The following is a 20,088-nucleotide window of genomic DNA, read 5'->3' on the forward strand; positions in this document are numbered from 1 at the left end:
CTAAACCAAAAGACCCAATTATTTTATTTCCATTTTTCTTGTGACGCTCATTGCTCTGATTTTATGCCATGCTACGTTGTCCCTTGAGATCAGAGGAACTACCATAATACAAGACGCAGTCACACCTTGTCTTTTAGTTTCTGATAATAAAAAATCCCTCATTAGAAGCAAAGCTTGTCTCTGAGAAAGTACATATACCTTTAAATGGTTTGTGTCTGTCATATGTTAAAGTGCATGTTTTGATGTTTTAGCATGTGAAACAAAGTCTGTATGAATATATACCAGTTGTGTGACTGTAGTAATTACTTCATCCCTGAGTAAGTTCATCTAACTATTCTCTTCTAACTATACTCCAAAAGGAAAAGAGTATTGTTTCAGTTTGTGTATATTTTCTTTTAAAGAAAGTCCGGTAAGGATCCCATCTGTAAATTGGAGTGCCAATTCAAAGAGAGATCTACCACAAGGCAGTTCATATATACAAAGAAAAAAAGTGGACTGGATCTAATCTAATGACTTTACATTTTAAGACATTTTTCCAGCTATGTCACATGGCCATATGTGGTACACTGTGATAACAACCATATGCAGCCCATATAGTGTCACTGCCGATATGAAGAACGTTTTCAAACTTAAGCAGAGTGCAGTATAGCTTGTCTCTTTTGTAAGGAACAAATGCACATCATAGTGCTCACAAATTATGCATGCCCCCATTTATTTCCATTAAAAATGCAGTATTGATGTTTGTTGCACAGCCTTGGGGTGGAAACACAGTGATTTAGCCCCAGCTTATCGGCCCACTCAAATTTGGAACTTCTGGCTAGGACGGCAACTTTGAGCTTAATTAGTGCGAGAGATCTTCATGATGTTTATCTGCCCTCAAGGTGCCTTTACAACCTGAAAATAATAGGTGGTGGAGAGTGAAATCTGCAGCACTGGGTTTGTTTAGGAAAGACAAAACCTAAATTAAATTAAAAACTATCTGTAAACAAACTTGACTCTGTTAGGGAACACCCTATATCCATATATTAGTAACGGCTTAATAGCATTTGGATTGAACTCCAGGGTTAAAAATCGGAGGGCAATAAAATTTCCTCTACTGCTTTATATCTTAACCGGGTCTCTGGGGAAGCTGAGACACAGAAGAACCTACACAGCTTCCATTTATAGTTAATTTCTCCACTTGTAGAAATGCTCAACATGTTTTAGAAACTGAATTTTCTCAAGACAGTTCCGAATTACTTTCAGATTGACTGTTCAGTCTGGAGAAGGAGAAAGACTATTCAGCTGCTAAGCTGCAAGTTTAATGGCATAGCAGACCATGGTTGATAGAGTCAGTGAGGATGATATGGCTTTTGGGGAAATCAGAGACTAATTAATAGTCAACTATTCCCTAACTACAAATTAAAAAAAACCCTGTATGTTATTTTTAGATTCAAGTATGTGTTTCAGGTATCCCAGGTGTATGTTCAAAAAGATAAAAACTGCATCTAACAGTAGCACTAAACATGATGATAGCCAAGTATTCTGTCCAATCAGAGTTAATATTTACCTACTGTGTTGCTTTCCTGGGCTGCTTTGCAAGTAAATAGATTCATTAGTGTTAATCATGTTAGTGTTTTATTGATTGTTTAAATCTGGCTTTCATATAAACCAGTGTCTGTGTTGCCTATGTTTTGTGTCATGTGTAGGCTGTGTGCAGGCAGGTTAGGAGGAATGATGGACCCAAAAGTGCAGACTCAAAACAAAGATTTAAAATTTAAAATTTAAATGACAAAAACAGGAAACTGGCTAAACTGGAAATACATAAACTAAACTTGCAGGCAGATTGACGGAACACACATCCTGGGATGGGATGTATTAAAGTATTCATGTAAGGACATGGACATGGATTATATAAGAAAATGCAAAACTAATGTACATTTAATAGCATGCAATCATTTATAGAGATCTTTTAAAAAATATGGTTGCTGTGGGGGCTTTCCCTAACTTAAACTTAATGCTTCCACCCTGCAGCACCCATGTGAAACATGTTCCCACACTCGTTTTACCATATTAACTTTTTTTGCAGATGCCGGCATATTGAACATTGATACGATTACAGAAAGTGGGAAACAGTACAACTTCTGCAAGCAACAAATGCTTAATGCACCTACATATATTTTCAAGACATGCTGATTAAATATGCGGAATTTATATTTCCTTCTAATGGCCAATTTCCGCTTTCACAGCGTGACCACATCTTTAATAGTGTTCTCCCACGAGTAATTTTAAATAAATTCGTGTTCGTATGGGACAGTTTAGTTTCCACACCCTCACACTCAAATGAATGGATATGTATTTTCTGAGAAGTAGTGCAAGCTGGAATAAAAAGAGTTATATAATATTTGTTACAGAGATCTCATATGAAAAGCGATTTTCCTGTCACAGTAAAGTTTTGCAGGCTCTAACCGCCTATATTTCTCTGTAACCTTATTGTCGTTACACATATTTCCAACTTCCGAGCAGTTAAAACATCTGTGGAGTTCACCCTAAATACAGGCACAAACAGGAGCCTTTTAGATCTACTTCTAAGAAGAAAAAATGTATCCAAAATGTGTCACTCTGAGATAATAATACAAAATTAGGTTTGTTGTTTACATTATAAATAACACGTCTAACTGTGAAGGTAAAGGTCAAATATTCAGTAGGACAAAAGTACAGTTCAGTACAAAAGTAATACAGTTTATTATTTATATTCCATTGCATCTTCATTTCACTCCTCGTAGGTTAGAGCACTGTCTTGATAGAAAGCTGTATTCATAGGATTTTCAGACGGTTATATAACAAATGTCTTGAAATGGTCCTTCAAATTGAAATAGTTGTGACTTTATTTTTGTTTTCTTTTTCTTTTTAATTTGTCAAGCTTTAATGGGTTTTGCTATTGATATCTGCAGGCATCCTTCATCAATTCAGTTCTACCTATATAACAGCAGTTGCCGTGCGCTTTACATCGTAAGATAAAGACGTCACTGTATTATATAGAGAAACTCTGAGAAAAAAGAAAAAAAAACTTTTAACTGGAAAAAATCAGAAACGGCCTCAGGGAGGGCGGCTAAATACTGCAACTGTTTGGAGTGAGGGGAAGCAAAGAGGAGAAACAAGAGCATAAAGATACGACAGTCAACATCAACAAAAATAGCAAGCTCTCGGCAGTAACGGGAGAACATCAGAAACCGGCTGTTATTACCGAGAGTTTGTTGGAAAGAGACCTGCAAAAATGTGGGAGGGAGAGGAGACAATATGGAGAGTAAAAGAGGGGACACCATTAGACCTGGAAACAGAAGTTCACTATGTATCAGCACTTGGGAACAGTGAGTTAAAAGCTGCTTTGTCAGTTTGGATTTTTCTCCTCAACAACAGTTTTGACAATCGAAGCCCAAAATGCCACAAAAAAAACCACTGAGTGCACAGGAAATGTTTATCTCAAATTACCCTCAGTTATTTTTAACAATTGTAAATGTCATCTTTTTTCATTCTGTCAAACACTGTGTTAGTCATATCTCTTATTTTTCTCCCACACACTGAACACAGATTGTGTTCTGCTCTTAGGCTTTCCCACCATTACATATTATCAGTGTTGTCATGGTGAATGGCCCTGATTTTGAGGAGGTGGGAGTAAAGCTGTGATACGACCTGACTTTCACATTCTCTTCAGTCAGTTGTATTTAGAGCTAGAATTTCAACAAAGGTGGAGAGTTGCACTAAGCATAAAAAACAAGCAGCTAAAAGTATTAACTGAGTACAGGGTGTTTGGTACATTTGGCATTAAAAGGTCAACCAAATATTTTTCAGGGATGCCCTGAATATAGCTCGAGTGAAAATGAGCAATTGTGTGTTTTCCATTTCTTTGGCCTAAAAGTGTAAACATGTAAACAGGCCATACATTCACCCACAAACTTTTCGGCTGTGTTTGGGAAAAAAAAGTTAAGTTTTGTTTTGCTGTTTGACTTTACTAGAGCTAAGAAAGTATAGGGTTCACCGAATGATTCAATGGCCAATTTTCAATAGTGAAAAGGACCTAATTGTCATCAGAATGACAAATTTGATCTCAGCACTGTTTTTATGTCTGTTTGTACTGTACCATACCATGCCATAATCTCATCGTGCCCTTCTGATAACTGCAACAGTCCCCGTGCAAGGTTTAGGAAAACACGTGTGATTGAGCGTCAAGCCCATCTGCCATCCTTTTATATTCAACGGAAAACCAGTTACATGCAAGTTCCTCATTGTTCATTCTGGCATCACCTCACCGCTAATGGCGGTGGACAGGTCTTGGCACAGGCATGCTTTCTCTGGAAGGAACACAACCTCATTCTTGCCCTAGCTGAGCTTTTAGCTGGTGCATTGACATCCCATCTGAGACTTTTGTCATGCAGTCAGTGATGCATGTCTCGACCCACATCAAGAGGGAAAGGGCAAGAATAGCGCATTGTCATGAACATGAAAGTAGCTGGAAGGTAAAATTCATTTCATATGCAATATAAAATGTATGCAAGCTGCTTTTGTGTTGAAGTTTGTTATTTTCTAACCCTCTTGGATGTTATTTATTTTCATTTTGGTGTTTTCACTCTACGATGATGTTTTCTGAGCTTTGATGACTAGAATTAATATTCAGTCTCATCACTGGCAATACAGTTACAATTATGTGTGTGATGTGAATCAATGATATACCACAGGGAGAAGAAAAAAAGACATATGTATGCATAAAAACTTAAATGCTTTATGTTTCTTTTTTTGAAAGATTATTAAGGCAAACATTGTTATTAATTAATGATCATTAAATTAAATTGTGTTGATCCAAGTAGATGGTGGACTGTGTAGCTATTTGCTGATCCATGAAACCAAACAAAACTGAAAAACAAGAACAATAAAAAGGCAAAGAATTAATATCTTTACATCTGCTTTTTCTGTGCAGAGTTTGCAATTAAAATATAGTGATTATTATTTGCCCACATTAGGTTCCTAACAGAAAAAGAAAATAATAGGCACACACTTTTCTGTGTGTTTATGTATGTGTGTGTGAGAGAGTGTTTGTGTTTTCCAGCTAAAAGCTTCAGAACAGTGAACCGAGTTGGGCAAAGATTACAAAGTATACAGGTGCGCACACTGATCCCATGTAGGTAATTAATCAAAGCAGGTACATATGGCTCCAACTGCGTGGGTGCATTTCTGAGCAACCTCTGCCTGGTTTCCAACTTTGTTCAATATTCCAAACAGGTCACTATGCTGTGTGTGATCCACTGTGTTTGTAATTGCATTCATTCATCCTCATATGCTGAGCAAACAGAGTTCTGTGCTGGTAATGTGTTGGGGAAACAACCAGATGTTGTGCACCATTGCTGTGGTGTTCATGACAAAAGTGTGGCTCACTGAACATTTGTTTTCTCATTTAACATCTGTTTTTCTTTCACTCTGTGGAAGTTTCCATCTCTTTGCAAACACACTGCTCCCTAAAACTTCCTTTTGTTATTCACCCCCCTGCAATATTTTTACAGTTTTTAAAAAAAAAAACATTTGCGTGTTTTGTTTAGTTTTTAAGTCTGAGTAGATTTAAACCTGTTTTATGCACAAAAACTGAGAAACATGTTCTGCTGTGAGAGAATGATGTGACTAAAGTTATTGAGATGAGCTATATAACACATTATTTGAATAATTCATTGTTATGTAATGTAATATGCTCAAAAATCTCCTTCAGCATATTTTTCTTCACTGCCATGTGCAGAAATCTGGATGTAAAATACCATCCTGTCGGGGCTACGCGTGGGAGTCATCTTTGACATGTGTCATCAGGCAGTTGCCTTGGCTTTGGGGACCTGGAAGAGAACTCAGACAGGCCACTGAGGTGTGAGAGGAATATCTGACATCCCCTCATCTCTGCAGATCATTGGTTCAGGGCTATAGTCAGGTTCAGGTGGGGAGAGCAAGAATTAATAGAGTCAGAAGGATCTTCATCTTGACTTTGGCATGTACTCTGTTTAGACCGGAGGCCATTACTGCAACTTTGTGCAGACAATTAGAGTCCTCCAAAAATGTAAGGACAAGGGCTGCAGCATCTTCTGCCCTCCCACAATTTGTGACAGGAGTGGACTTGTGATAAACAGCAGTGCTGCCTAAATGATTTTTAGAGAGAGAGTTTTGCAAAAACACTGGTATCAGGAAATCTATCTTCTGTAACAACCACAAATTATGCTTCTCTGGCTTCATCCTTAATTTATTTTCCCACTGCACCAGGAACAGCTATAATTATCTCATTGTACATTTTAACCTATGTGCGAGTACACACTTTATTGTTCAAATCCTGTAATACAAATCTTTTATTATGTTCGGGAAAGCAGCTGAAAATAATTGCTTTCATCATTTGACTCCTTCCCATTTTGACTCTGAAAATGAGCTCTTGGTTGTAAAAAGCAAACACAGTTAATCAGCCTCTATTGTATTGGCTTTGTTTTCTTTCACCTGCTTATTGTGCTTGTAGGTTTCCTGTCTGTTGGCATAGATGCAAAGGCAGTTTTTAATTGGACAGTTAGCCTTTGATGTCCTGTATTATCATGCATTGTAAATGTAGCAGCTTTGCTAAGAGAAGAGCGAGAGTAAGAACACACAATCCAAACAAAGCAAAAGACATATTCCAGAATAGACCTTCGTTCTGGAGATAAAACATCACATGATCTAGATACATTAAAAAAAACCCGAAATAAAATTCCAGTCACACCCACACCAGTGCAACAAGATTTTATCCAGCATAGTTAGAGTGATGGTTTACTTTGAATTTGTTGTCTGGAAAGTAGCATGTGTATACATTAACACTAATTAGCTCTTATTTTTGCATCAGAAATCACTCTTTTCTTTCACTATATACTGTAGTGGATTATATTAGTAAAGCTGACTAGCGGTATCTCAAAAAAGTATTAAAAACCAGTGGTTACTACTCAAGCATTATATACCATCATGGAACTTTATTGAACTTGACAGCAACAGCAAATCTTCACAAAGCCGCCAGAAAAGCCTACATTTTATTTGACGTCCTCTCAGTAAAAACGGATTCATGCGGGGAAAAAAAAGTTTTTTGAAAACACTGAGTGAACTATTGTTCTACTAGTGGCCATGCTATAATGTAACTTACTTACATTACTTACTTTTATTAACATTGCTCACTCATTGTCGTTCCTGATTAACACATTAGTTGCAATAGTTGCACAAACTCATAGATCTACAAATATATATATTTGACTAGGGCTCCAAATGTATGTATTCTGATAGTATGCACATACAATATATAGTAGTTTATTCATTATCAGATAGAAGTTTCAGCTGCAACATTTCACAATTATTCTGTGTGAGCCATTGCTTGCAAGGAGCTTTTATTATCATAGTGTGATTAAGTTTTACCAAAGTATTTTGTCAGGCAAGCAAATAAGATACACACTGTATTACATACACATTAGTAAACATGTCATTTAATGCATATTTGACCAGATGCTTTGAAGTTTGCTCCAGTTTCATTACACCAGTTCTCCAGGAGCACATCGAGGTTTGATTTATCATTGGTTCCAGCAGGAGAAATACCATTTTATTACAGCAATTTACAGTGGCATTTGGTCCTTTTCAAATGGTATTCCTCATCCTGTAGGTGTTGGTTGTAAAGCACAGTAAGTGAAGTCTTGTTAAGTGGCAGTAGATACCTGTCAGTGCCTCCAACCTTCGTGGAAGTCTAAAGCTGATGGGGAATGATAGAAGGATATTACATCTGCATCCAGCTCTCCCCTGCACAGCTGTCAGGCCCAAACTCCCCTTGGTGCTTCAAGTGGTGATGATACCAGGCAACAGTCATGCAAGCTAAAGCACACTAACACACACCAGTGTGCGTGTGTCTGTTCAAATCTCCATCTGACACATCTTACATGAAGTAATTTTATTTGCAGCTTTGAAGATGGGAGTTACTGGTGGTGAGAGGACACGAATGAAGTCTGTAGGGTAGATGTGAGAGACAGTGAGAGTGAGGAGAAGGAACAAGTTGGGAAAATGACATTGAAATTGTGATTTGTCAATAAAACTCTTACTGTACTAAATTTTAATATTGACCAAATTCACATATATTTCTTCCAGAGTCTTCAGTCTTCTATGCTAACTTTACTGCACAGTACAAAAGGAAAAGGACTCTACCAAGAGCCACAAAAAACTGTGTAGAAGTGACTTTAAAGTTAGGCAAAACTGACAAATAAACTTTAAAAAAAAAAAAAGTGGCACAGTTCCTCACAGCAAAAAGGTCCTGGGTTCAAACCCACCATCTGGCTGAGGCGTTTCTGTGTGGCTTTTGTGTGTTCTCCCCGTGTCTGTGGTTCCTTTTCAGGGGTGTCAGCTTTCTACCACAGACTAAAGACAGACAGTTAGAAGGTTTAGGTTAATTAGTGATTCTAAAGATGTGAATGGCATCTGTCTCTCTGTGTTAGCCCTGTCATAGACTGGCTACCTGTCCGTGGTGTTACCTGCCTCTCATCCTATAGTTTATCGAGTTGAAGCCCCATGATCCTATGATGGACATTTAAAAAATATTCAGTCGTCCTCTGTGCACGGTTTAGACAGGTCATCAGTAATCATTTAGTAGAGTTATCAATTACCAAAACACATGATAACACCGCAAGTACACGGCAGGATGCTTGTAAATCCGTTAGACAGTTGTTTGGTTTTCAGGCAGTGCACAGTGGCTAACTACACCTCCCAGAATGGGTTTAAAATGGGATGCTCCCTACCAGTGCTGGTCAAGTTACTTGAAAATAGTAATTAGTTACTAATTACTGATTACTTCTCCAAGAAAATAATCCTGTTACTTTACTGATTACTTATTTTCAAAGGTAATTTATTACTTAGTTACTTTTTAAAAACATCATACACAACCTGAATATGTGATGAAGCAAAAGACCTTTCAGCCCAATTCTATTTTTTCTGCGTAATTCATCATATAAATTCTAACCAAATAAAAAAAGTCTCTTTTTAAAACTTGTTTTATTTGTTTTAATCTTTTAACTTTATGCACAGTCTCTAACTGGAAGAAATTTGTTTAACATTTAAACCTTTTCTGCATATTCCAGCATGTAAAATAAAATAATTTTAGTGTTTACTTCCAAACTTTAAACGCTGCGTGGTCGTACTCTCTCCCGCACTTCATATTATTCATTTTTGATCTACACACCTCCGTTGCTGCCACAGACTCGTACGTTACTGTCATGAGACACTCATACAAACAAAATCACGGTTTAGTAACGCAGCGTGCTTATGAGATAGTAACAGTAATCTAATTACTTTTTTTTGGAATAGCAATCCCTTACTTTACTCGTTACTTGCAAAAAGTAATCAGATTACAGTAAAGCATTACTTTTAATGCGTTACTGCCCATCTCTGGTCCCTACTGGAGACAATAAAAGATTTCGCACTGTCAGATTTTTTCCTTCTACTGTTTTGGTTATTACAACCTACCCAGTATTTATATTTCAAAAATATACCTGCTGCAATATCAGCCTTTTCATAAGTAAAGCAGAGTAAAAAAAAACATGTCTACCACAACATAACTGAATAGAGAACTGAAGACTTACTGGTTTAACTCCAAACTTCCTACTCTGCAGTGCTTCAAACCCTGGGGCCCAGTAATGGTTTTGTTTCTTTGTTTTCTCACCTTCGCCCTACATGTCTTCCACTCCACAGGCTTCTTTACAACCGCTGACCGTAACTAGAAACCGCTATTGCATTAGCCTAATTTTGAACTTTTCTCCTACATACTGTTGTAAGTGGACTACTGGTTATACTCCCACTGGAACATTTAAATTTTAATGCTTTAAATATTTTTTTATCTCCATATCTGTGTATTAGCAGTAAACTAAATTCTGTGTAAACAGGCAATAAAACACACAGTTGTAGTAGCTGACTCAGCAGCGCTGATTTATGAGAGGCTGTTTGCTCCAGTTACAATTACTGAGGAAGATCATCAGCTTTTTCTGTAGGCCGAGCATTTTTATTTAGTTCTGCAAATACAGACTGTCCAGAAAACTGAAACCAATCTTTTCATGACACAGCAGTCTGTTTATGGAAGAGATTATTTATCGATACTTGGCTTTAATGGCCTCTATATCACTTAAAAGTGGAGACTGAAACATGAAAAGCTATTTTTTAAACCATCTCTTGCCTTGGTCAAGTGTTTTAAAAGTTCCTATGAAGTTGTACAACTGCGCAGAGCATGAAAGTTTGGTGTAATATCAAAGATGGGGTCAGAATATTGGGATTTTTTTTTCTTTCAATCTAGGACTTGTTTTGATATTGGATGTTCAGCGGTTTGTTTTGATATTGCACCGTCAGTGATGTTCAGCAGAGGGATGAACAGGTCTGTGTACAAAACAATTGATTGATCTGTGGAATGTGCTTCTGCATGATTTAGCCGTATATGCCAGTGTGGGAGGTGAGGCTGGTATCAAACTGAAATGTGCATCAGTGGAACACCACTTCCTGATGCACTGCTGTACAGTGCATTCGAAACTGATACATATTTTTTTTATACTGCACTAAATCGTGTCCTTAGAGGTTTCTGAAAGCAGCCTGTAACAGCCTTGATAATTATGTTTATATTTAAACATTTTTAATGGTAAAAGGGTGAATTTTGGACGTATCCAACAGTCGGGGTTTAACTTTATTTAAAGATGATTTTAATAATAATATATTCCTAACTAACAAGGTCAAGTAAAAACACATCTAGTTTCATGCTGTAAAAATGTGTGTTGTGCCAACTTTTCTCTTTTCTTTTTTCTCAGTGGGGACCTCTCCCACGCTACAATGCACAACTAGTAGAACAAGCAGCCCGTATGAATGTTTGAACTTCTCTTCACATTCACATCCTCTCAATTCTCTAAAAAATTACTACATAACTCCAGTACTGTACGCCAACTTAAGCCACTGAGCAAAACTCAGTTATTTAGCATATTTTGGTTTTTTTCTTCCTTTCCTTCTTTCAAGAGTCAGAAATCTTGCTTAAGTTGGAGACTTTCAACGTTATTATTTCACATTTGATGTTTTAAAAAGCATTTACGGTGGTGGGATGGGGTTCTTTTCAGAAGTGAGTCATATGCACTAAATTGCCTCCCTATAGTAACTTCATGAAAATAAAGCGACATGTCATCCATTGCAACAGTATGACTCAGCTATGTGTGTTTAATTGTGTTTAGACAACAGTGGAGTTCGTTGGCTCAGAGCATGACTCAGAGTACACGGTAAATTCTTATTCGGCAGCTCGCATTTGTTGTTCTTTAGTTTCGTGGGATTTGTGGGATTTTTCTGCCAGTTTTATGCTTTTATTCATAATTGCATATTTACAGCACATCTGATCCTGTTTTTATGTAGCTTAGTAGTGCAAACAATTATAAACTGCACTGAAACTACTATCAATACCAGACTACTTAGGAACACAGCTTAACTTGACATAATCTTTAAACATTACTATTGAAGACAAAGCTGAGGCTTCATCGTCCTACTAACCTAATGCATATATAAACCCCACCAAACAGAGTTATACAGCGTACCAGTCTCATGTGTGAATCTTTGTGACTGACTGTGGTTCCAAAAAAATTACCAAATGTTTCATCAGGTTACAATACTTACCCGGTTTTAAGCTTAATGTCTCAATGTACAGTTACTCATCAGCTTTGCTGAAATCTGGATTTGCCTTATCTGAAATCCCAAATACCTTTGATTCACAAAATGCTTATCATAAAAAGTGATAAGTAAAAGGCTCAGAAAGGTTAAAGCCATGGTAAGTCTCATATCCCCCTAAATCTTCTCCTTATCCACTCATTCATTTTGTGCATATCCACCCAGACACCAAGGTTTCCAGGGTTCTAAATAGTGCATTCATCGTAATGGTTGCATTCATACTTCCTTAAAGAATCATTATGATTCATTACCAGAAGGGTTTTTAACTAATAGCTAAAGTCACTCTTTCTATTAGATGAGATAACATCTTATTATAGAGTTCTGAGAAAACAGCATCATTCAGTCCATCAGGGAGAGAAATATGAGGTGTTACATGATCCAAATTAGCAGTTCACCACAAAAATCAAGAAAAAAAGTGACATCGATGGGTCCCTTTAATTGATGGACAGAGAAACAAGTTAATTAAAAGTTAACTGTTGGTAATTAGGGAAAAGTGGTTAATAGAAAATTAGGCATTATTTGTTAGCTGTTAATTATAGTATCTTCTAGCTGGTTCTTTATTAAATAATCATTATCTACCATAAAGTCCATAAAGGATTAGGAGTTAGGAAAGTATTAAAGGACGATTCATTGACTTGAAGGTCATTTCTGATTCTTTCCCTACCTGATCTTCACGACCTAAGCAGGTTTTTATTAACTAACTGTAAAGTGTTGCTTAGGTCACAATAAAAAACAGAATTCCAGCAACAAAAGCTCAGGGAAATATAAAAAAATAACTGTGATCAATGTCATTGTTAAACTGCCAGGTATAAATTACGCATTCATCCAGCATAAAAGGGCCTCCAAGCAGCATGTTTTTGCAAATCCATTTCTATTCGTGTTTCTCTGTTACCCAGCATGAATAAAAGAGTTCAAGTTGGTTCCCCGTGCTTTAATTTCCTCGTCATATTTCACTTCTTCTTTTTATGACGCTATATACTTCTTCTTGCTTTTGCTGTTTTGTCCTTTCCGCTGACATCTCGTCCCCTTTCTCTTAATCCTCCATGTCTCCTTATCCTAACTAGGAGCATAAACATTCTGGTAAGTCATCACAGCCCCAAGAATATAGACACTTAAGCAGATATATGGGAGACTGTCCATTATTTTCCTCATTAACATACAGTATCCTCATATAACTTCCAGTGCAATGATATATACCACAAATTCCATAAAATAAAGATTAATGTCAGTCCAATAAGGCAAGTAAATCCTTTTCTGCAAATAAAGTAGATAAACTGATTTAAGGGTTTACTTTTCCCTGCATCCCTTAGTTATTAATCTTCATCAGTCCTCTCTCACTGCTGTTCCTGTCTGTATCTCTCCTCTTTGTGTGTCATCCACACCACTTTAATAGAAAATGAAAGGTTCTTTCCATCGCTCTCTCATTCCTGCCTCAGCAGTGCCCAGTTCTCTCAAACACACATACACGAACATACTTATATACACCCTCAACAGATGTTCAGTCCAATCAACTGGATTAGAGGTTTTAGTATTGGTATCAATTACCTCCTCAGGAACAGACTGTGCCAAAGTTTTTCCCAAGCCATACTCCCATACCCTCTATAATCTGTTGAAGAGACGATGGAAATGAAAGGGGCCTCTGTAGAGGCTTTCCTTATTTTGCCTTTCATTTTGTTGAAACATTTTGTGAACAGGAAAATAACAAGGCGCTTTCAGAGGAAATTGTATAATTCCCCGGTATCTCAAAATTGTATTTTAGCCAGGATACGGATGTAGCCACAGTGACATCATCCATTAGTTTTGGAGTCCCTTTTCCAGCCACCCTTAAGTGGCACCCAAAGGGGCTGCAGTTTTTGGCAGTTCTGCGTCGGCTTCACTTTTCAGCTAGAAAGGTTGCCTTCTGATTTTAACCAGGTAAAACACCAAGATCCTTTTTTAATAACATACTTGATTTGTGTATTAACTTTCATTCAGGGGGTACTGTATTCTTATTAGAAACCACTAAATCATTCACACAGATGATGATTTATTTATACATCTGTTTTGATGAATTCACTATTAGCTAACTCGTCTCATTTAAAGCATGACAGTGTGGCCACTGGCTGGATTATGTCCCTTGGCTGGATTAATGTTCTGGCAAATGATTGAAGCACTAAATGTCTGACCTATATAGGCTGGTGGATCCTGGTAGACCATGGTGTTCTCACAAATCTCACACTAGAGACTCACATTTACACTGAATCATCCATCTGACAAAAGATAATATTGTTTTCTAAGATGATCATAAATTGATCAATTGGCATGTAAGTATTAGGAACCTTAAAAAAATATAATATAGCCCTTATATTAGCACTTAAAAGCCCATGGTATCACCAGCGATCCCAATTTGCCTAATTATTTTTAAATCCCGGTAGAATTCCAACCAAATAAGCTAGAGCAATCTTTTTTTTTCCATATAAATCCATTCAGTAAAAAGGACTAGATGTTACAGTCCCTGATAATGCATTGCTTTAGATGGAGAGACTCTTGGGGGATGACTGTTATGAGGAAAGGCAGCCCAGAAACTTTGCCAGCAGCACACATCGTTCTGTGCCTCAACCTTTGGTCTTTTACCCAGGCTAATCTGCCATTTTCCTTCCTTGGTTAGGTTTAGGGATTAGAGATCTGATCTAGCTTATCATTTTAAATTTGGGACACATCGTCAGTAGTGGACCTTGGATTCATCGGGTGTTTCGGCCATTATCACTAGACATCCTCATCCAAGGAGGCCCTGCCAGGGTTGATCAGGCCCTGGAGTGTGTCACTGGTTTATGTTAAATTGTTATTTCTCTTCTTCTTTCTTCTGTTTGGTTTCCTACAGTTTATTTCTATCTATTCACTGCAACTGAGAAATAATACTTACCTCTTTAGCATTTATGGAGCCTCACTTCTTCAAAGGGACAGAAAAGGTGATAGAGAGAAGTAAGACAAAAGGGACAAGATAGGAGAGAGCAGAGAGGAGAGCCGGAAGGGGGGCGCCTGATCTGGCTTCCCACACCTCCCCGCCGGATCGGGCTGTACAAAAAAAATGGAGAAGTTTTACTTACATATCATACATTAAATTGTCTCACGCCATGGTTTCCTTCCACTAATGGCTTTGCAAAAATCACGTAAAAAGTGCATGCAACAACAAAAACATTATAATCCAGACGCATGGTTTTTTCAGTATCATCAACTGTTCATACCACTTTCTATGTTGGAATAAATGTCATTAACTGCAAAAACCGGAAGTGACGTTTTTTCTTCAGGGTCTTTCAAAGGTCCACTGGTGCTATTGAAAGTCACTTTATGCCTTTCTTTATAGTTCCTGGGACACTTAGAACTTTGATTGCAGTATTGGAAATCATTTATTTTGATGTACATGCTGTTTTTTTGTAAATTGTGCACAATTATATCTATTTTCATTTTTGCTGCAGTCTTTGCATTTACACTTATGACGGATATGCCTTTGACATTTCTGTAACTAAAAAAATGCATAAAAAAACAAACAAAAACGATTTAAAAATTTCTTTGTAGTTTAAGACTAAATTCAAGCTCAATCAAAACAATTCAAATGTGTAAATGTTGAAAACACAATGGAAATCACATCATCTATTAAACACTGCTTCTGACCTTCACTATGTTGAAGTAAACAGAATGAATGCAGAGTGAACACAAGCATTTTGTTTGCTGCTATCCAGGCACAAGTATCAGAAGTTATTGGTATCATATCATCATTCAGGACAATAGCTTTAAACAATCAAAGGCAGCCGTAGAGCTCTTTAATGTGGAAAAATTGAATGTCTTAGGTTTGGTGATTCACCTGATATCAATCCATCCCACTATGCTGCTGCTAAATACACACACACACCTTTAAATACATCAGACAGGTACCTTATAACTACGACCTGCTGGGTGCAGTGACATGTAAACCTTTAATCAGTCAGTCCTTCTGATTCAAGAATCAGCTGACACAGCATTTGATTGCTATACTTAAATTAACAGTAACAATTAAAATATAAAGTGTGCATAAATGCATTGCTTTATTGCAGGTTGGTTTATATTCAGGTTGTGTTATATTTTTCCAAACCTGATTCTTTGCCCTGTTTAGCTTAAGTACTCCATGTTAAACAAACAAACAAAAAAACTAAATTAAACATATTAAAGACAAATGTTGCGTCTTGTTGTTAAGGAGAGGTCTCTAACTATAGCACAATAATAGCTTTCTTCTTATTCAGTTTGAAATTGCATAACCACATTCTCATGTCAAATGCCTCTAAATGAGAGAGACACAGGGTATGAGGCCATTTGAAGTTCAAACTCATAACCCAGTGGCTAATTTATGATTCGAAGAGAGGGTGACAGCTTTAGCATAGATTTCTCTCCCTACACTAATCTCAGTGAAAACCTTTTCTATGGGTCTACGAGGTATTCTGATCCATATGAGTAGGCATATTAAAGTCTCCATATGTGTTCTCATGCATGTCTGAGTACATATCTCCGGTTCAACAAATGTGTCTTCAAGCAAAATGTGTTTCCATGCATGTAAGGAAATATATTTGTATGCTTGTTAAAGTGTAGATTTTAGTGAGAATTAGGTACCATCGGTCAAATGCAGGGCGCAACAGCAATTTTCACTTGATGTCCTTCAACTGTTCCGTTTCCCCTCACGAACCCAGTGAGTGTAATAAGATCATACGTGGCTTAATGCATGCAAAATGCCCCAGCGCCACTGCTGTCTGTCGGTGTTTTCTTGTCATGCAGCCATAACATGTACTGACAGATCAACATGCATATGATTTGGTGCGCAGGAAGATGCTGCAAGGGCCGAGATTCACTGTAAGGGATGCATACAGTAAAGACCCACATGAGCATATATAAAATTAATTTTGGAGAAACCAGTGTAGGAAAAAAAGAAAGAAGGAAACACTGCATTTAAATGTGTGCTAAAGTCACAGTCTAGACATTTGCTTTGCCGCTCAGTAACAGTCAGAAGCAATTCTAGTGTGGACTTGGCTCTGGTTGGCTGGTTCACTGTTGCGCTAAAAGCTGAATCCCCACTTCAGTCTTAAAACGCATGCACTCATTCTGATAAATTTATTTTTCCTGATACAAAGAATCTCCCCCAATAGCATGATGCTACCACCACCATGTGACAGGCAACAGCAATGCCTGGTGTCTACCAGAGGTGGTTTTTGAAGTTCTTCCAAATGTGCCCAGTTTTCAGCCTGCAGATCATAGAATCTTTTAAAAGTTCAATTCAATTCAATTCAATTCAATTTTATTTATATAGCGCCAAATCACAACAAAAGTCGCCTCAAGGCGCAAAAGGAGTTAGGCAAACTCCAACCGAGCTTAAATGTGCCTTCTGAGCAGAGTGGCATAATTCCAGCTACTCTAGGTGACAAGAGGGGGGATTGATGCCATGCTGTTCAAACAGTTGTCCTTTCGAATGGCTCTATCCTCGCAAAGGACTTCTGAAGCTCTGTAAGAGTGACTGTTAAGTCCCTTGTCACCTCTTTGATCAAGAACCTTGAGAAAAGAATTGCTCAGTTACTGAGATTAGCTGGATGGACAACTCACTGAAGAGTGCTAGTAGTTACACACTTGCTCCATTGCACAGTTACTGAGGTCCTGTGAAGTCCCAGAAAGAGTGTAGTACCTTTGGCTGATCTTTCCCTCACCACAGTTTTAGGATATTGGTGTACATATATTTCCTTTGACTTTATGGCTTTGTATGCCATATGAATTTTGCAATCTTATGTAGACATTTGTGCTTTTAAAAAGAAATTGAGTCCAGTCTAGATTCCAACATTGTTAAAATAACTATACAATATACAAAATGGTAGTGTAAGTTTTTTTTAATTATTAATACCCATCATGATTTTTTTCTCAATCTAAATCAAGTTATTAACAAAATCAAGAAAAGTTATCTCGATGAAGGGAGGTCATGTGTGTGAACATGTACAAACTTTGTTGTAAGAGTGCTACACTGTGGTGTAAATCTGCACTGCTTTGAAAACAGGCTGTATAACACATGGTGCACTCTCGTCGTTTGACTTCTTTGGCAAGTTCCCAGTGGCTGATCGTCCTGTGGAGGTACGTGTATCGCTGGGTTTAATAACAATGTGGTTTGGCATTAATGAAATGGCTGAACACCATTTGGGGTTGGCAGCCTTCAAACTGCAGCATATCCATCCACTAAGACAGATTAATCCTTTCTATTAATGAGACATAGCTACACAACAATACACAAGTAGTGTATCCTTCCTTGTGTTGGCTTGCCAGGCATGTATATTTTTTTTATAATTTAATGGACTACTCATTTAATTTCGCTTGTTGCTGTTATTATTTTGATGGTTGGGATACTAAGTCCTTATTCTGGGATGCCCTGTTTATGACAAAATTGCTATTATGACTTTCCCACTTGAATAATTTCACCATTTTTATGAGTACTGGTGACCAGCAGAAGCCGACCAGTATACAGTTTTTAAGATTTAAGATTTTATGGTTCCAAACATGGGTTGGTGGACAAACTAAGCAATGTCAACAGTCATAAGTGGGCCCATTAAATAGTTTATTTGGACTTAAGTTAAGCATGTCGATCATATAAAAAAATTAGTATGTGTTTTTTTTTTTTTTTTTAGCATACTTTGACATATAGATATTTAAAATCAATATAACTAAACAATTAAAACTGAAGGAAAGATTTCAAACATTTTCAGTAGAATGTAATTTATTTCCACTTATAATGCCTAAACAAAGGTGTATCACAGCATGTGGACATAAGTAGGACATTGTTACTCTGCATTTTGATGGAGCCTTGCCCTTTAAATCTTCCCAACCTTATTTAACCCTCAGACATTTAATTTGATGTGCTCCCGACTGTAGAAGTGAGAGTTAACACCATGGTGAGATCAAAAGAGCTGTCTGAGGCCTTCAGAAAGAAGATTGTAGCAGCTTATGAGCCTGGTAAGGGATTTAAAAAGATATCAAAATAATTTCAAATCAGCCATTCCCCACTGTCTGGAAAATAGTCTACAAGTGAAGGACATTCAAAACAACTGCCAACATGCCCAGGTCTGGCTGTCCAAGCAAGTTCTCCCTGAGAGCTCCAAAAACCCTAAAATGTAATTGCCTGACCTACAGCAGCCTCTAAAGTCAGAAAGAGACTGCACAAGTTTAATTCGAATAATAGGGATGCAAGAAGGAAGTCTTTGCTTTCTAAGCGATACGTGAAGGCCAGCTTGATATTTGCCAGAGAGAACGTAGACAAAGACTATTTCTGGGATAATGGTTTTTGGACAGATGAGTCTAAAAATGAATTTTTGTAGTAAACCAAATTCAGCTTTTCAGGAAAGGAACCTCATACCAGCTGTGAAGCATGGAGATGGAAGTGTCATGAAGTGTCAGTGGAGGTGTCAGAAATGTGTGAGACCATCTGTAGAAAAAAGTTGAAGAAGTAACTGGACCCTGCAACAGGACAATAACACAAGGACTGGCTGAAAACTAAGAAATGGAGAGTTCTTGAATGATTACATCAAAGCTCAGATTGGAATTCCATTGAGATGCTGTGGTAGGAGGAGCAGTGTTGGTCAAGTTACTGATAAAAAATAACATATAAGTTCTTTGTTTCTAAAAGCATTGGGTGACAAAACTGTGGATCTCCTGGTAGTGCTTATTTGGACTTCATCTATTATCAGCTATTCTGCACAAAAAGGATCCACTCATGTGTCTGTTGTATTATTTTGTATAGATGTTTTCATTTAACTCATTTTCACATTTTCATTAGTGTTTAAGATTCTACTGTTCATAAGGCTGTGAACACTTGCCGGGTGAATTTGAGCATTATGATTCATGGTGAAGAGAGAGTTGCATGTTCACATGTCGAAGCTTGAATTTGTGATTTAAGCTGAAAAGCAAGTTCAGCTGTGAAAGTTACCCAGGCAAAATGTTGTCACTTGATAGATTTGGAGTCTGGCTTTACTAGGGAACCGAACCTTAGTGGTGTATAAAATGATTCTCCAACCTATTTTTAGAATGAGCTGGGGAAACAAGACGAACAGGTCCCTGAGCTATCTGGGAAAAAAGTACACTTACCTTTCCATCAAGAAGCATTTTACCAGCATCAAGTCATCATTTAAAATGCCTGATGGCTGCCCCAGTAGAGCCTTTCAGCAGTCTGAACCAGTGGACCGTAGTTATATGGGGCATACCTAGGTGAACCTGCATCAAATTGTGTGAAGCAGAGCATTGGCAAATAAGTGTGCTCAATGAACTCAAACCACATAATCAAAGGTGTTAGAAAGAAAACAGTATTGTACTAGACACTGCATGGGT

The 20,088-nt window shown here is 37.4% G+C and overlaps 1 protein-coding gene across 3 annotated transcripts in view; it reads left to right on the forward strand.

Moving 5' to 3' along the window:
* The window catches only part of naaladl2 (N-acetylated alpha-linked acidic dipeptidase like 2), a 460,031-nt gene that overhangs the window by 344,533 nt on the left and 95,410 nt on the right, over positions 1-20,088 (forward strand). The gene's annotated exons all lie outside the window — the stretch shown is intronic.

Source organism: Oreochromis niloticus, linkage group LG23 (genome assembly GCF_001858045.2).
Source record: "Oreochromis niloticus isolate F11D_XX linkage group LG23, O_niloticus_UMD_NMBU, whole genome shotgun sequence".
NCBI lineage: Eukaryota > Metazoa > Chordata > Actinopteri > Cichliformes > Cichlidae > Oreochromis > Oreochromis niloticus.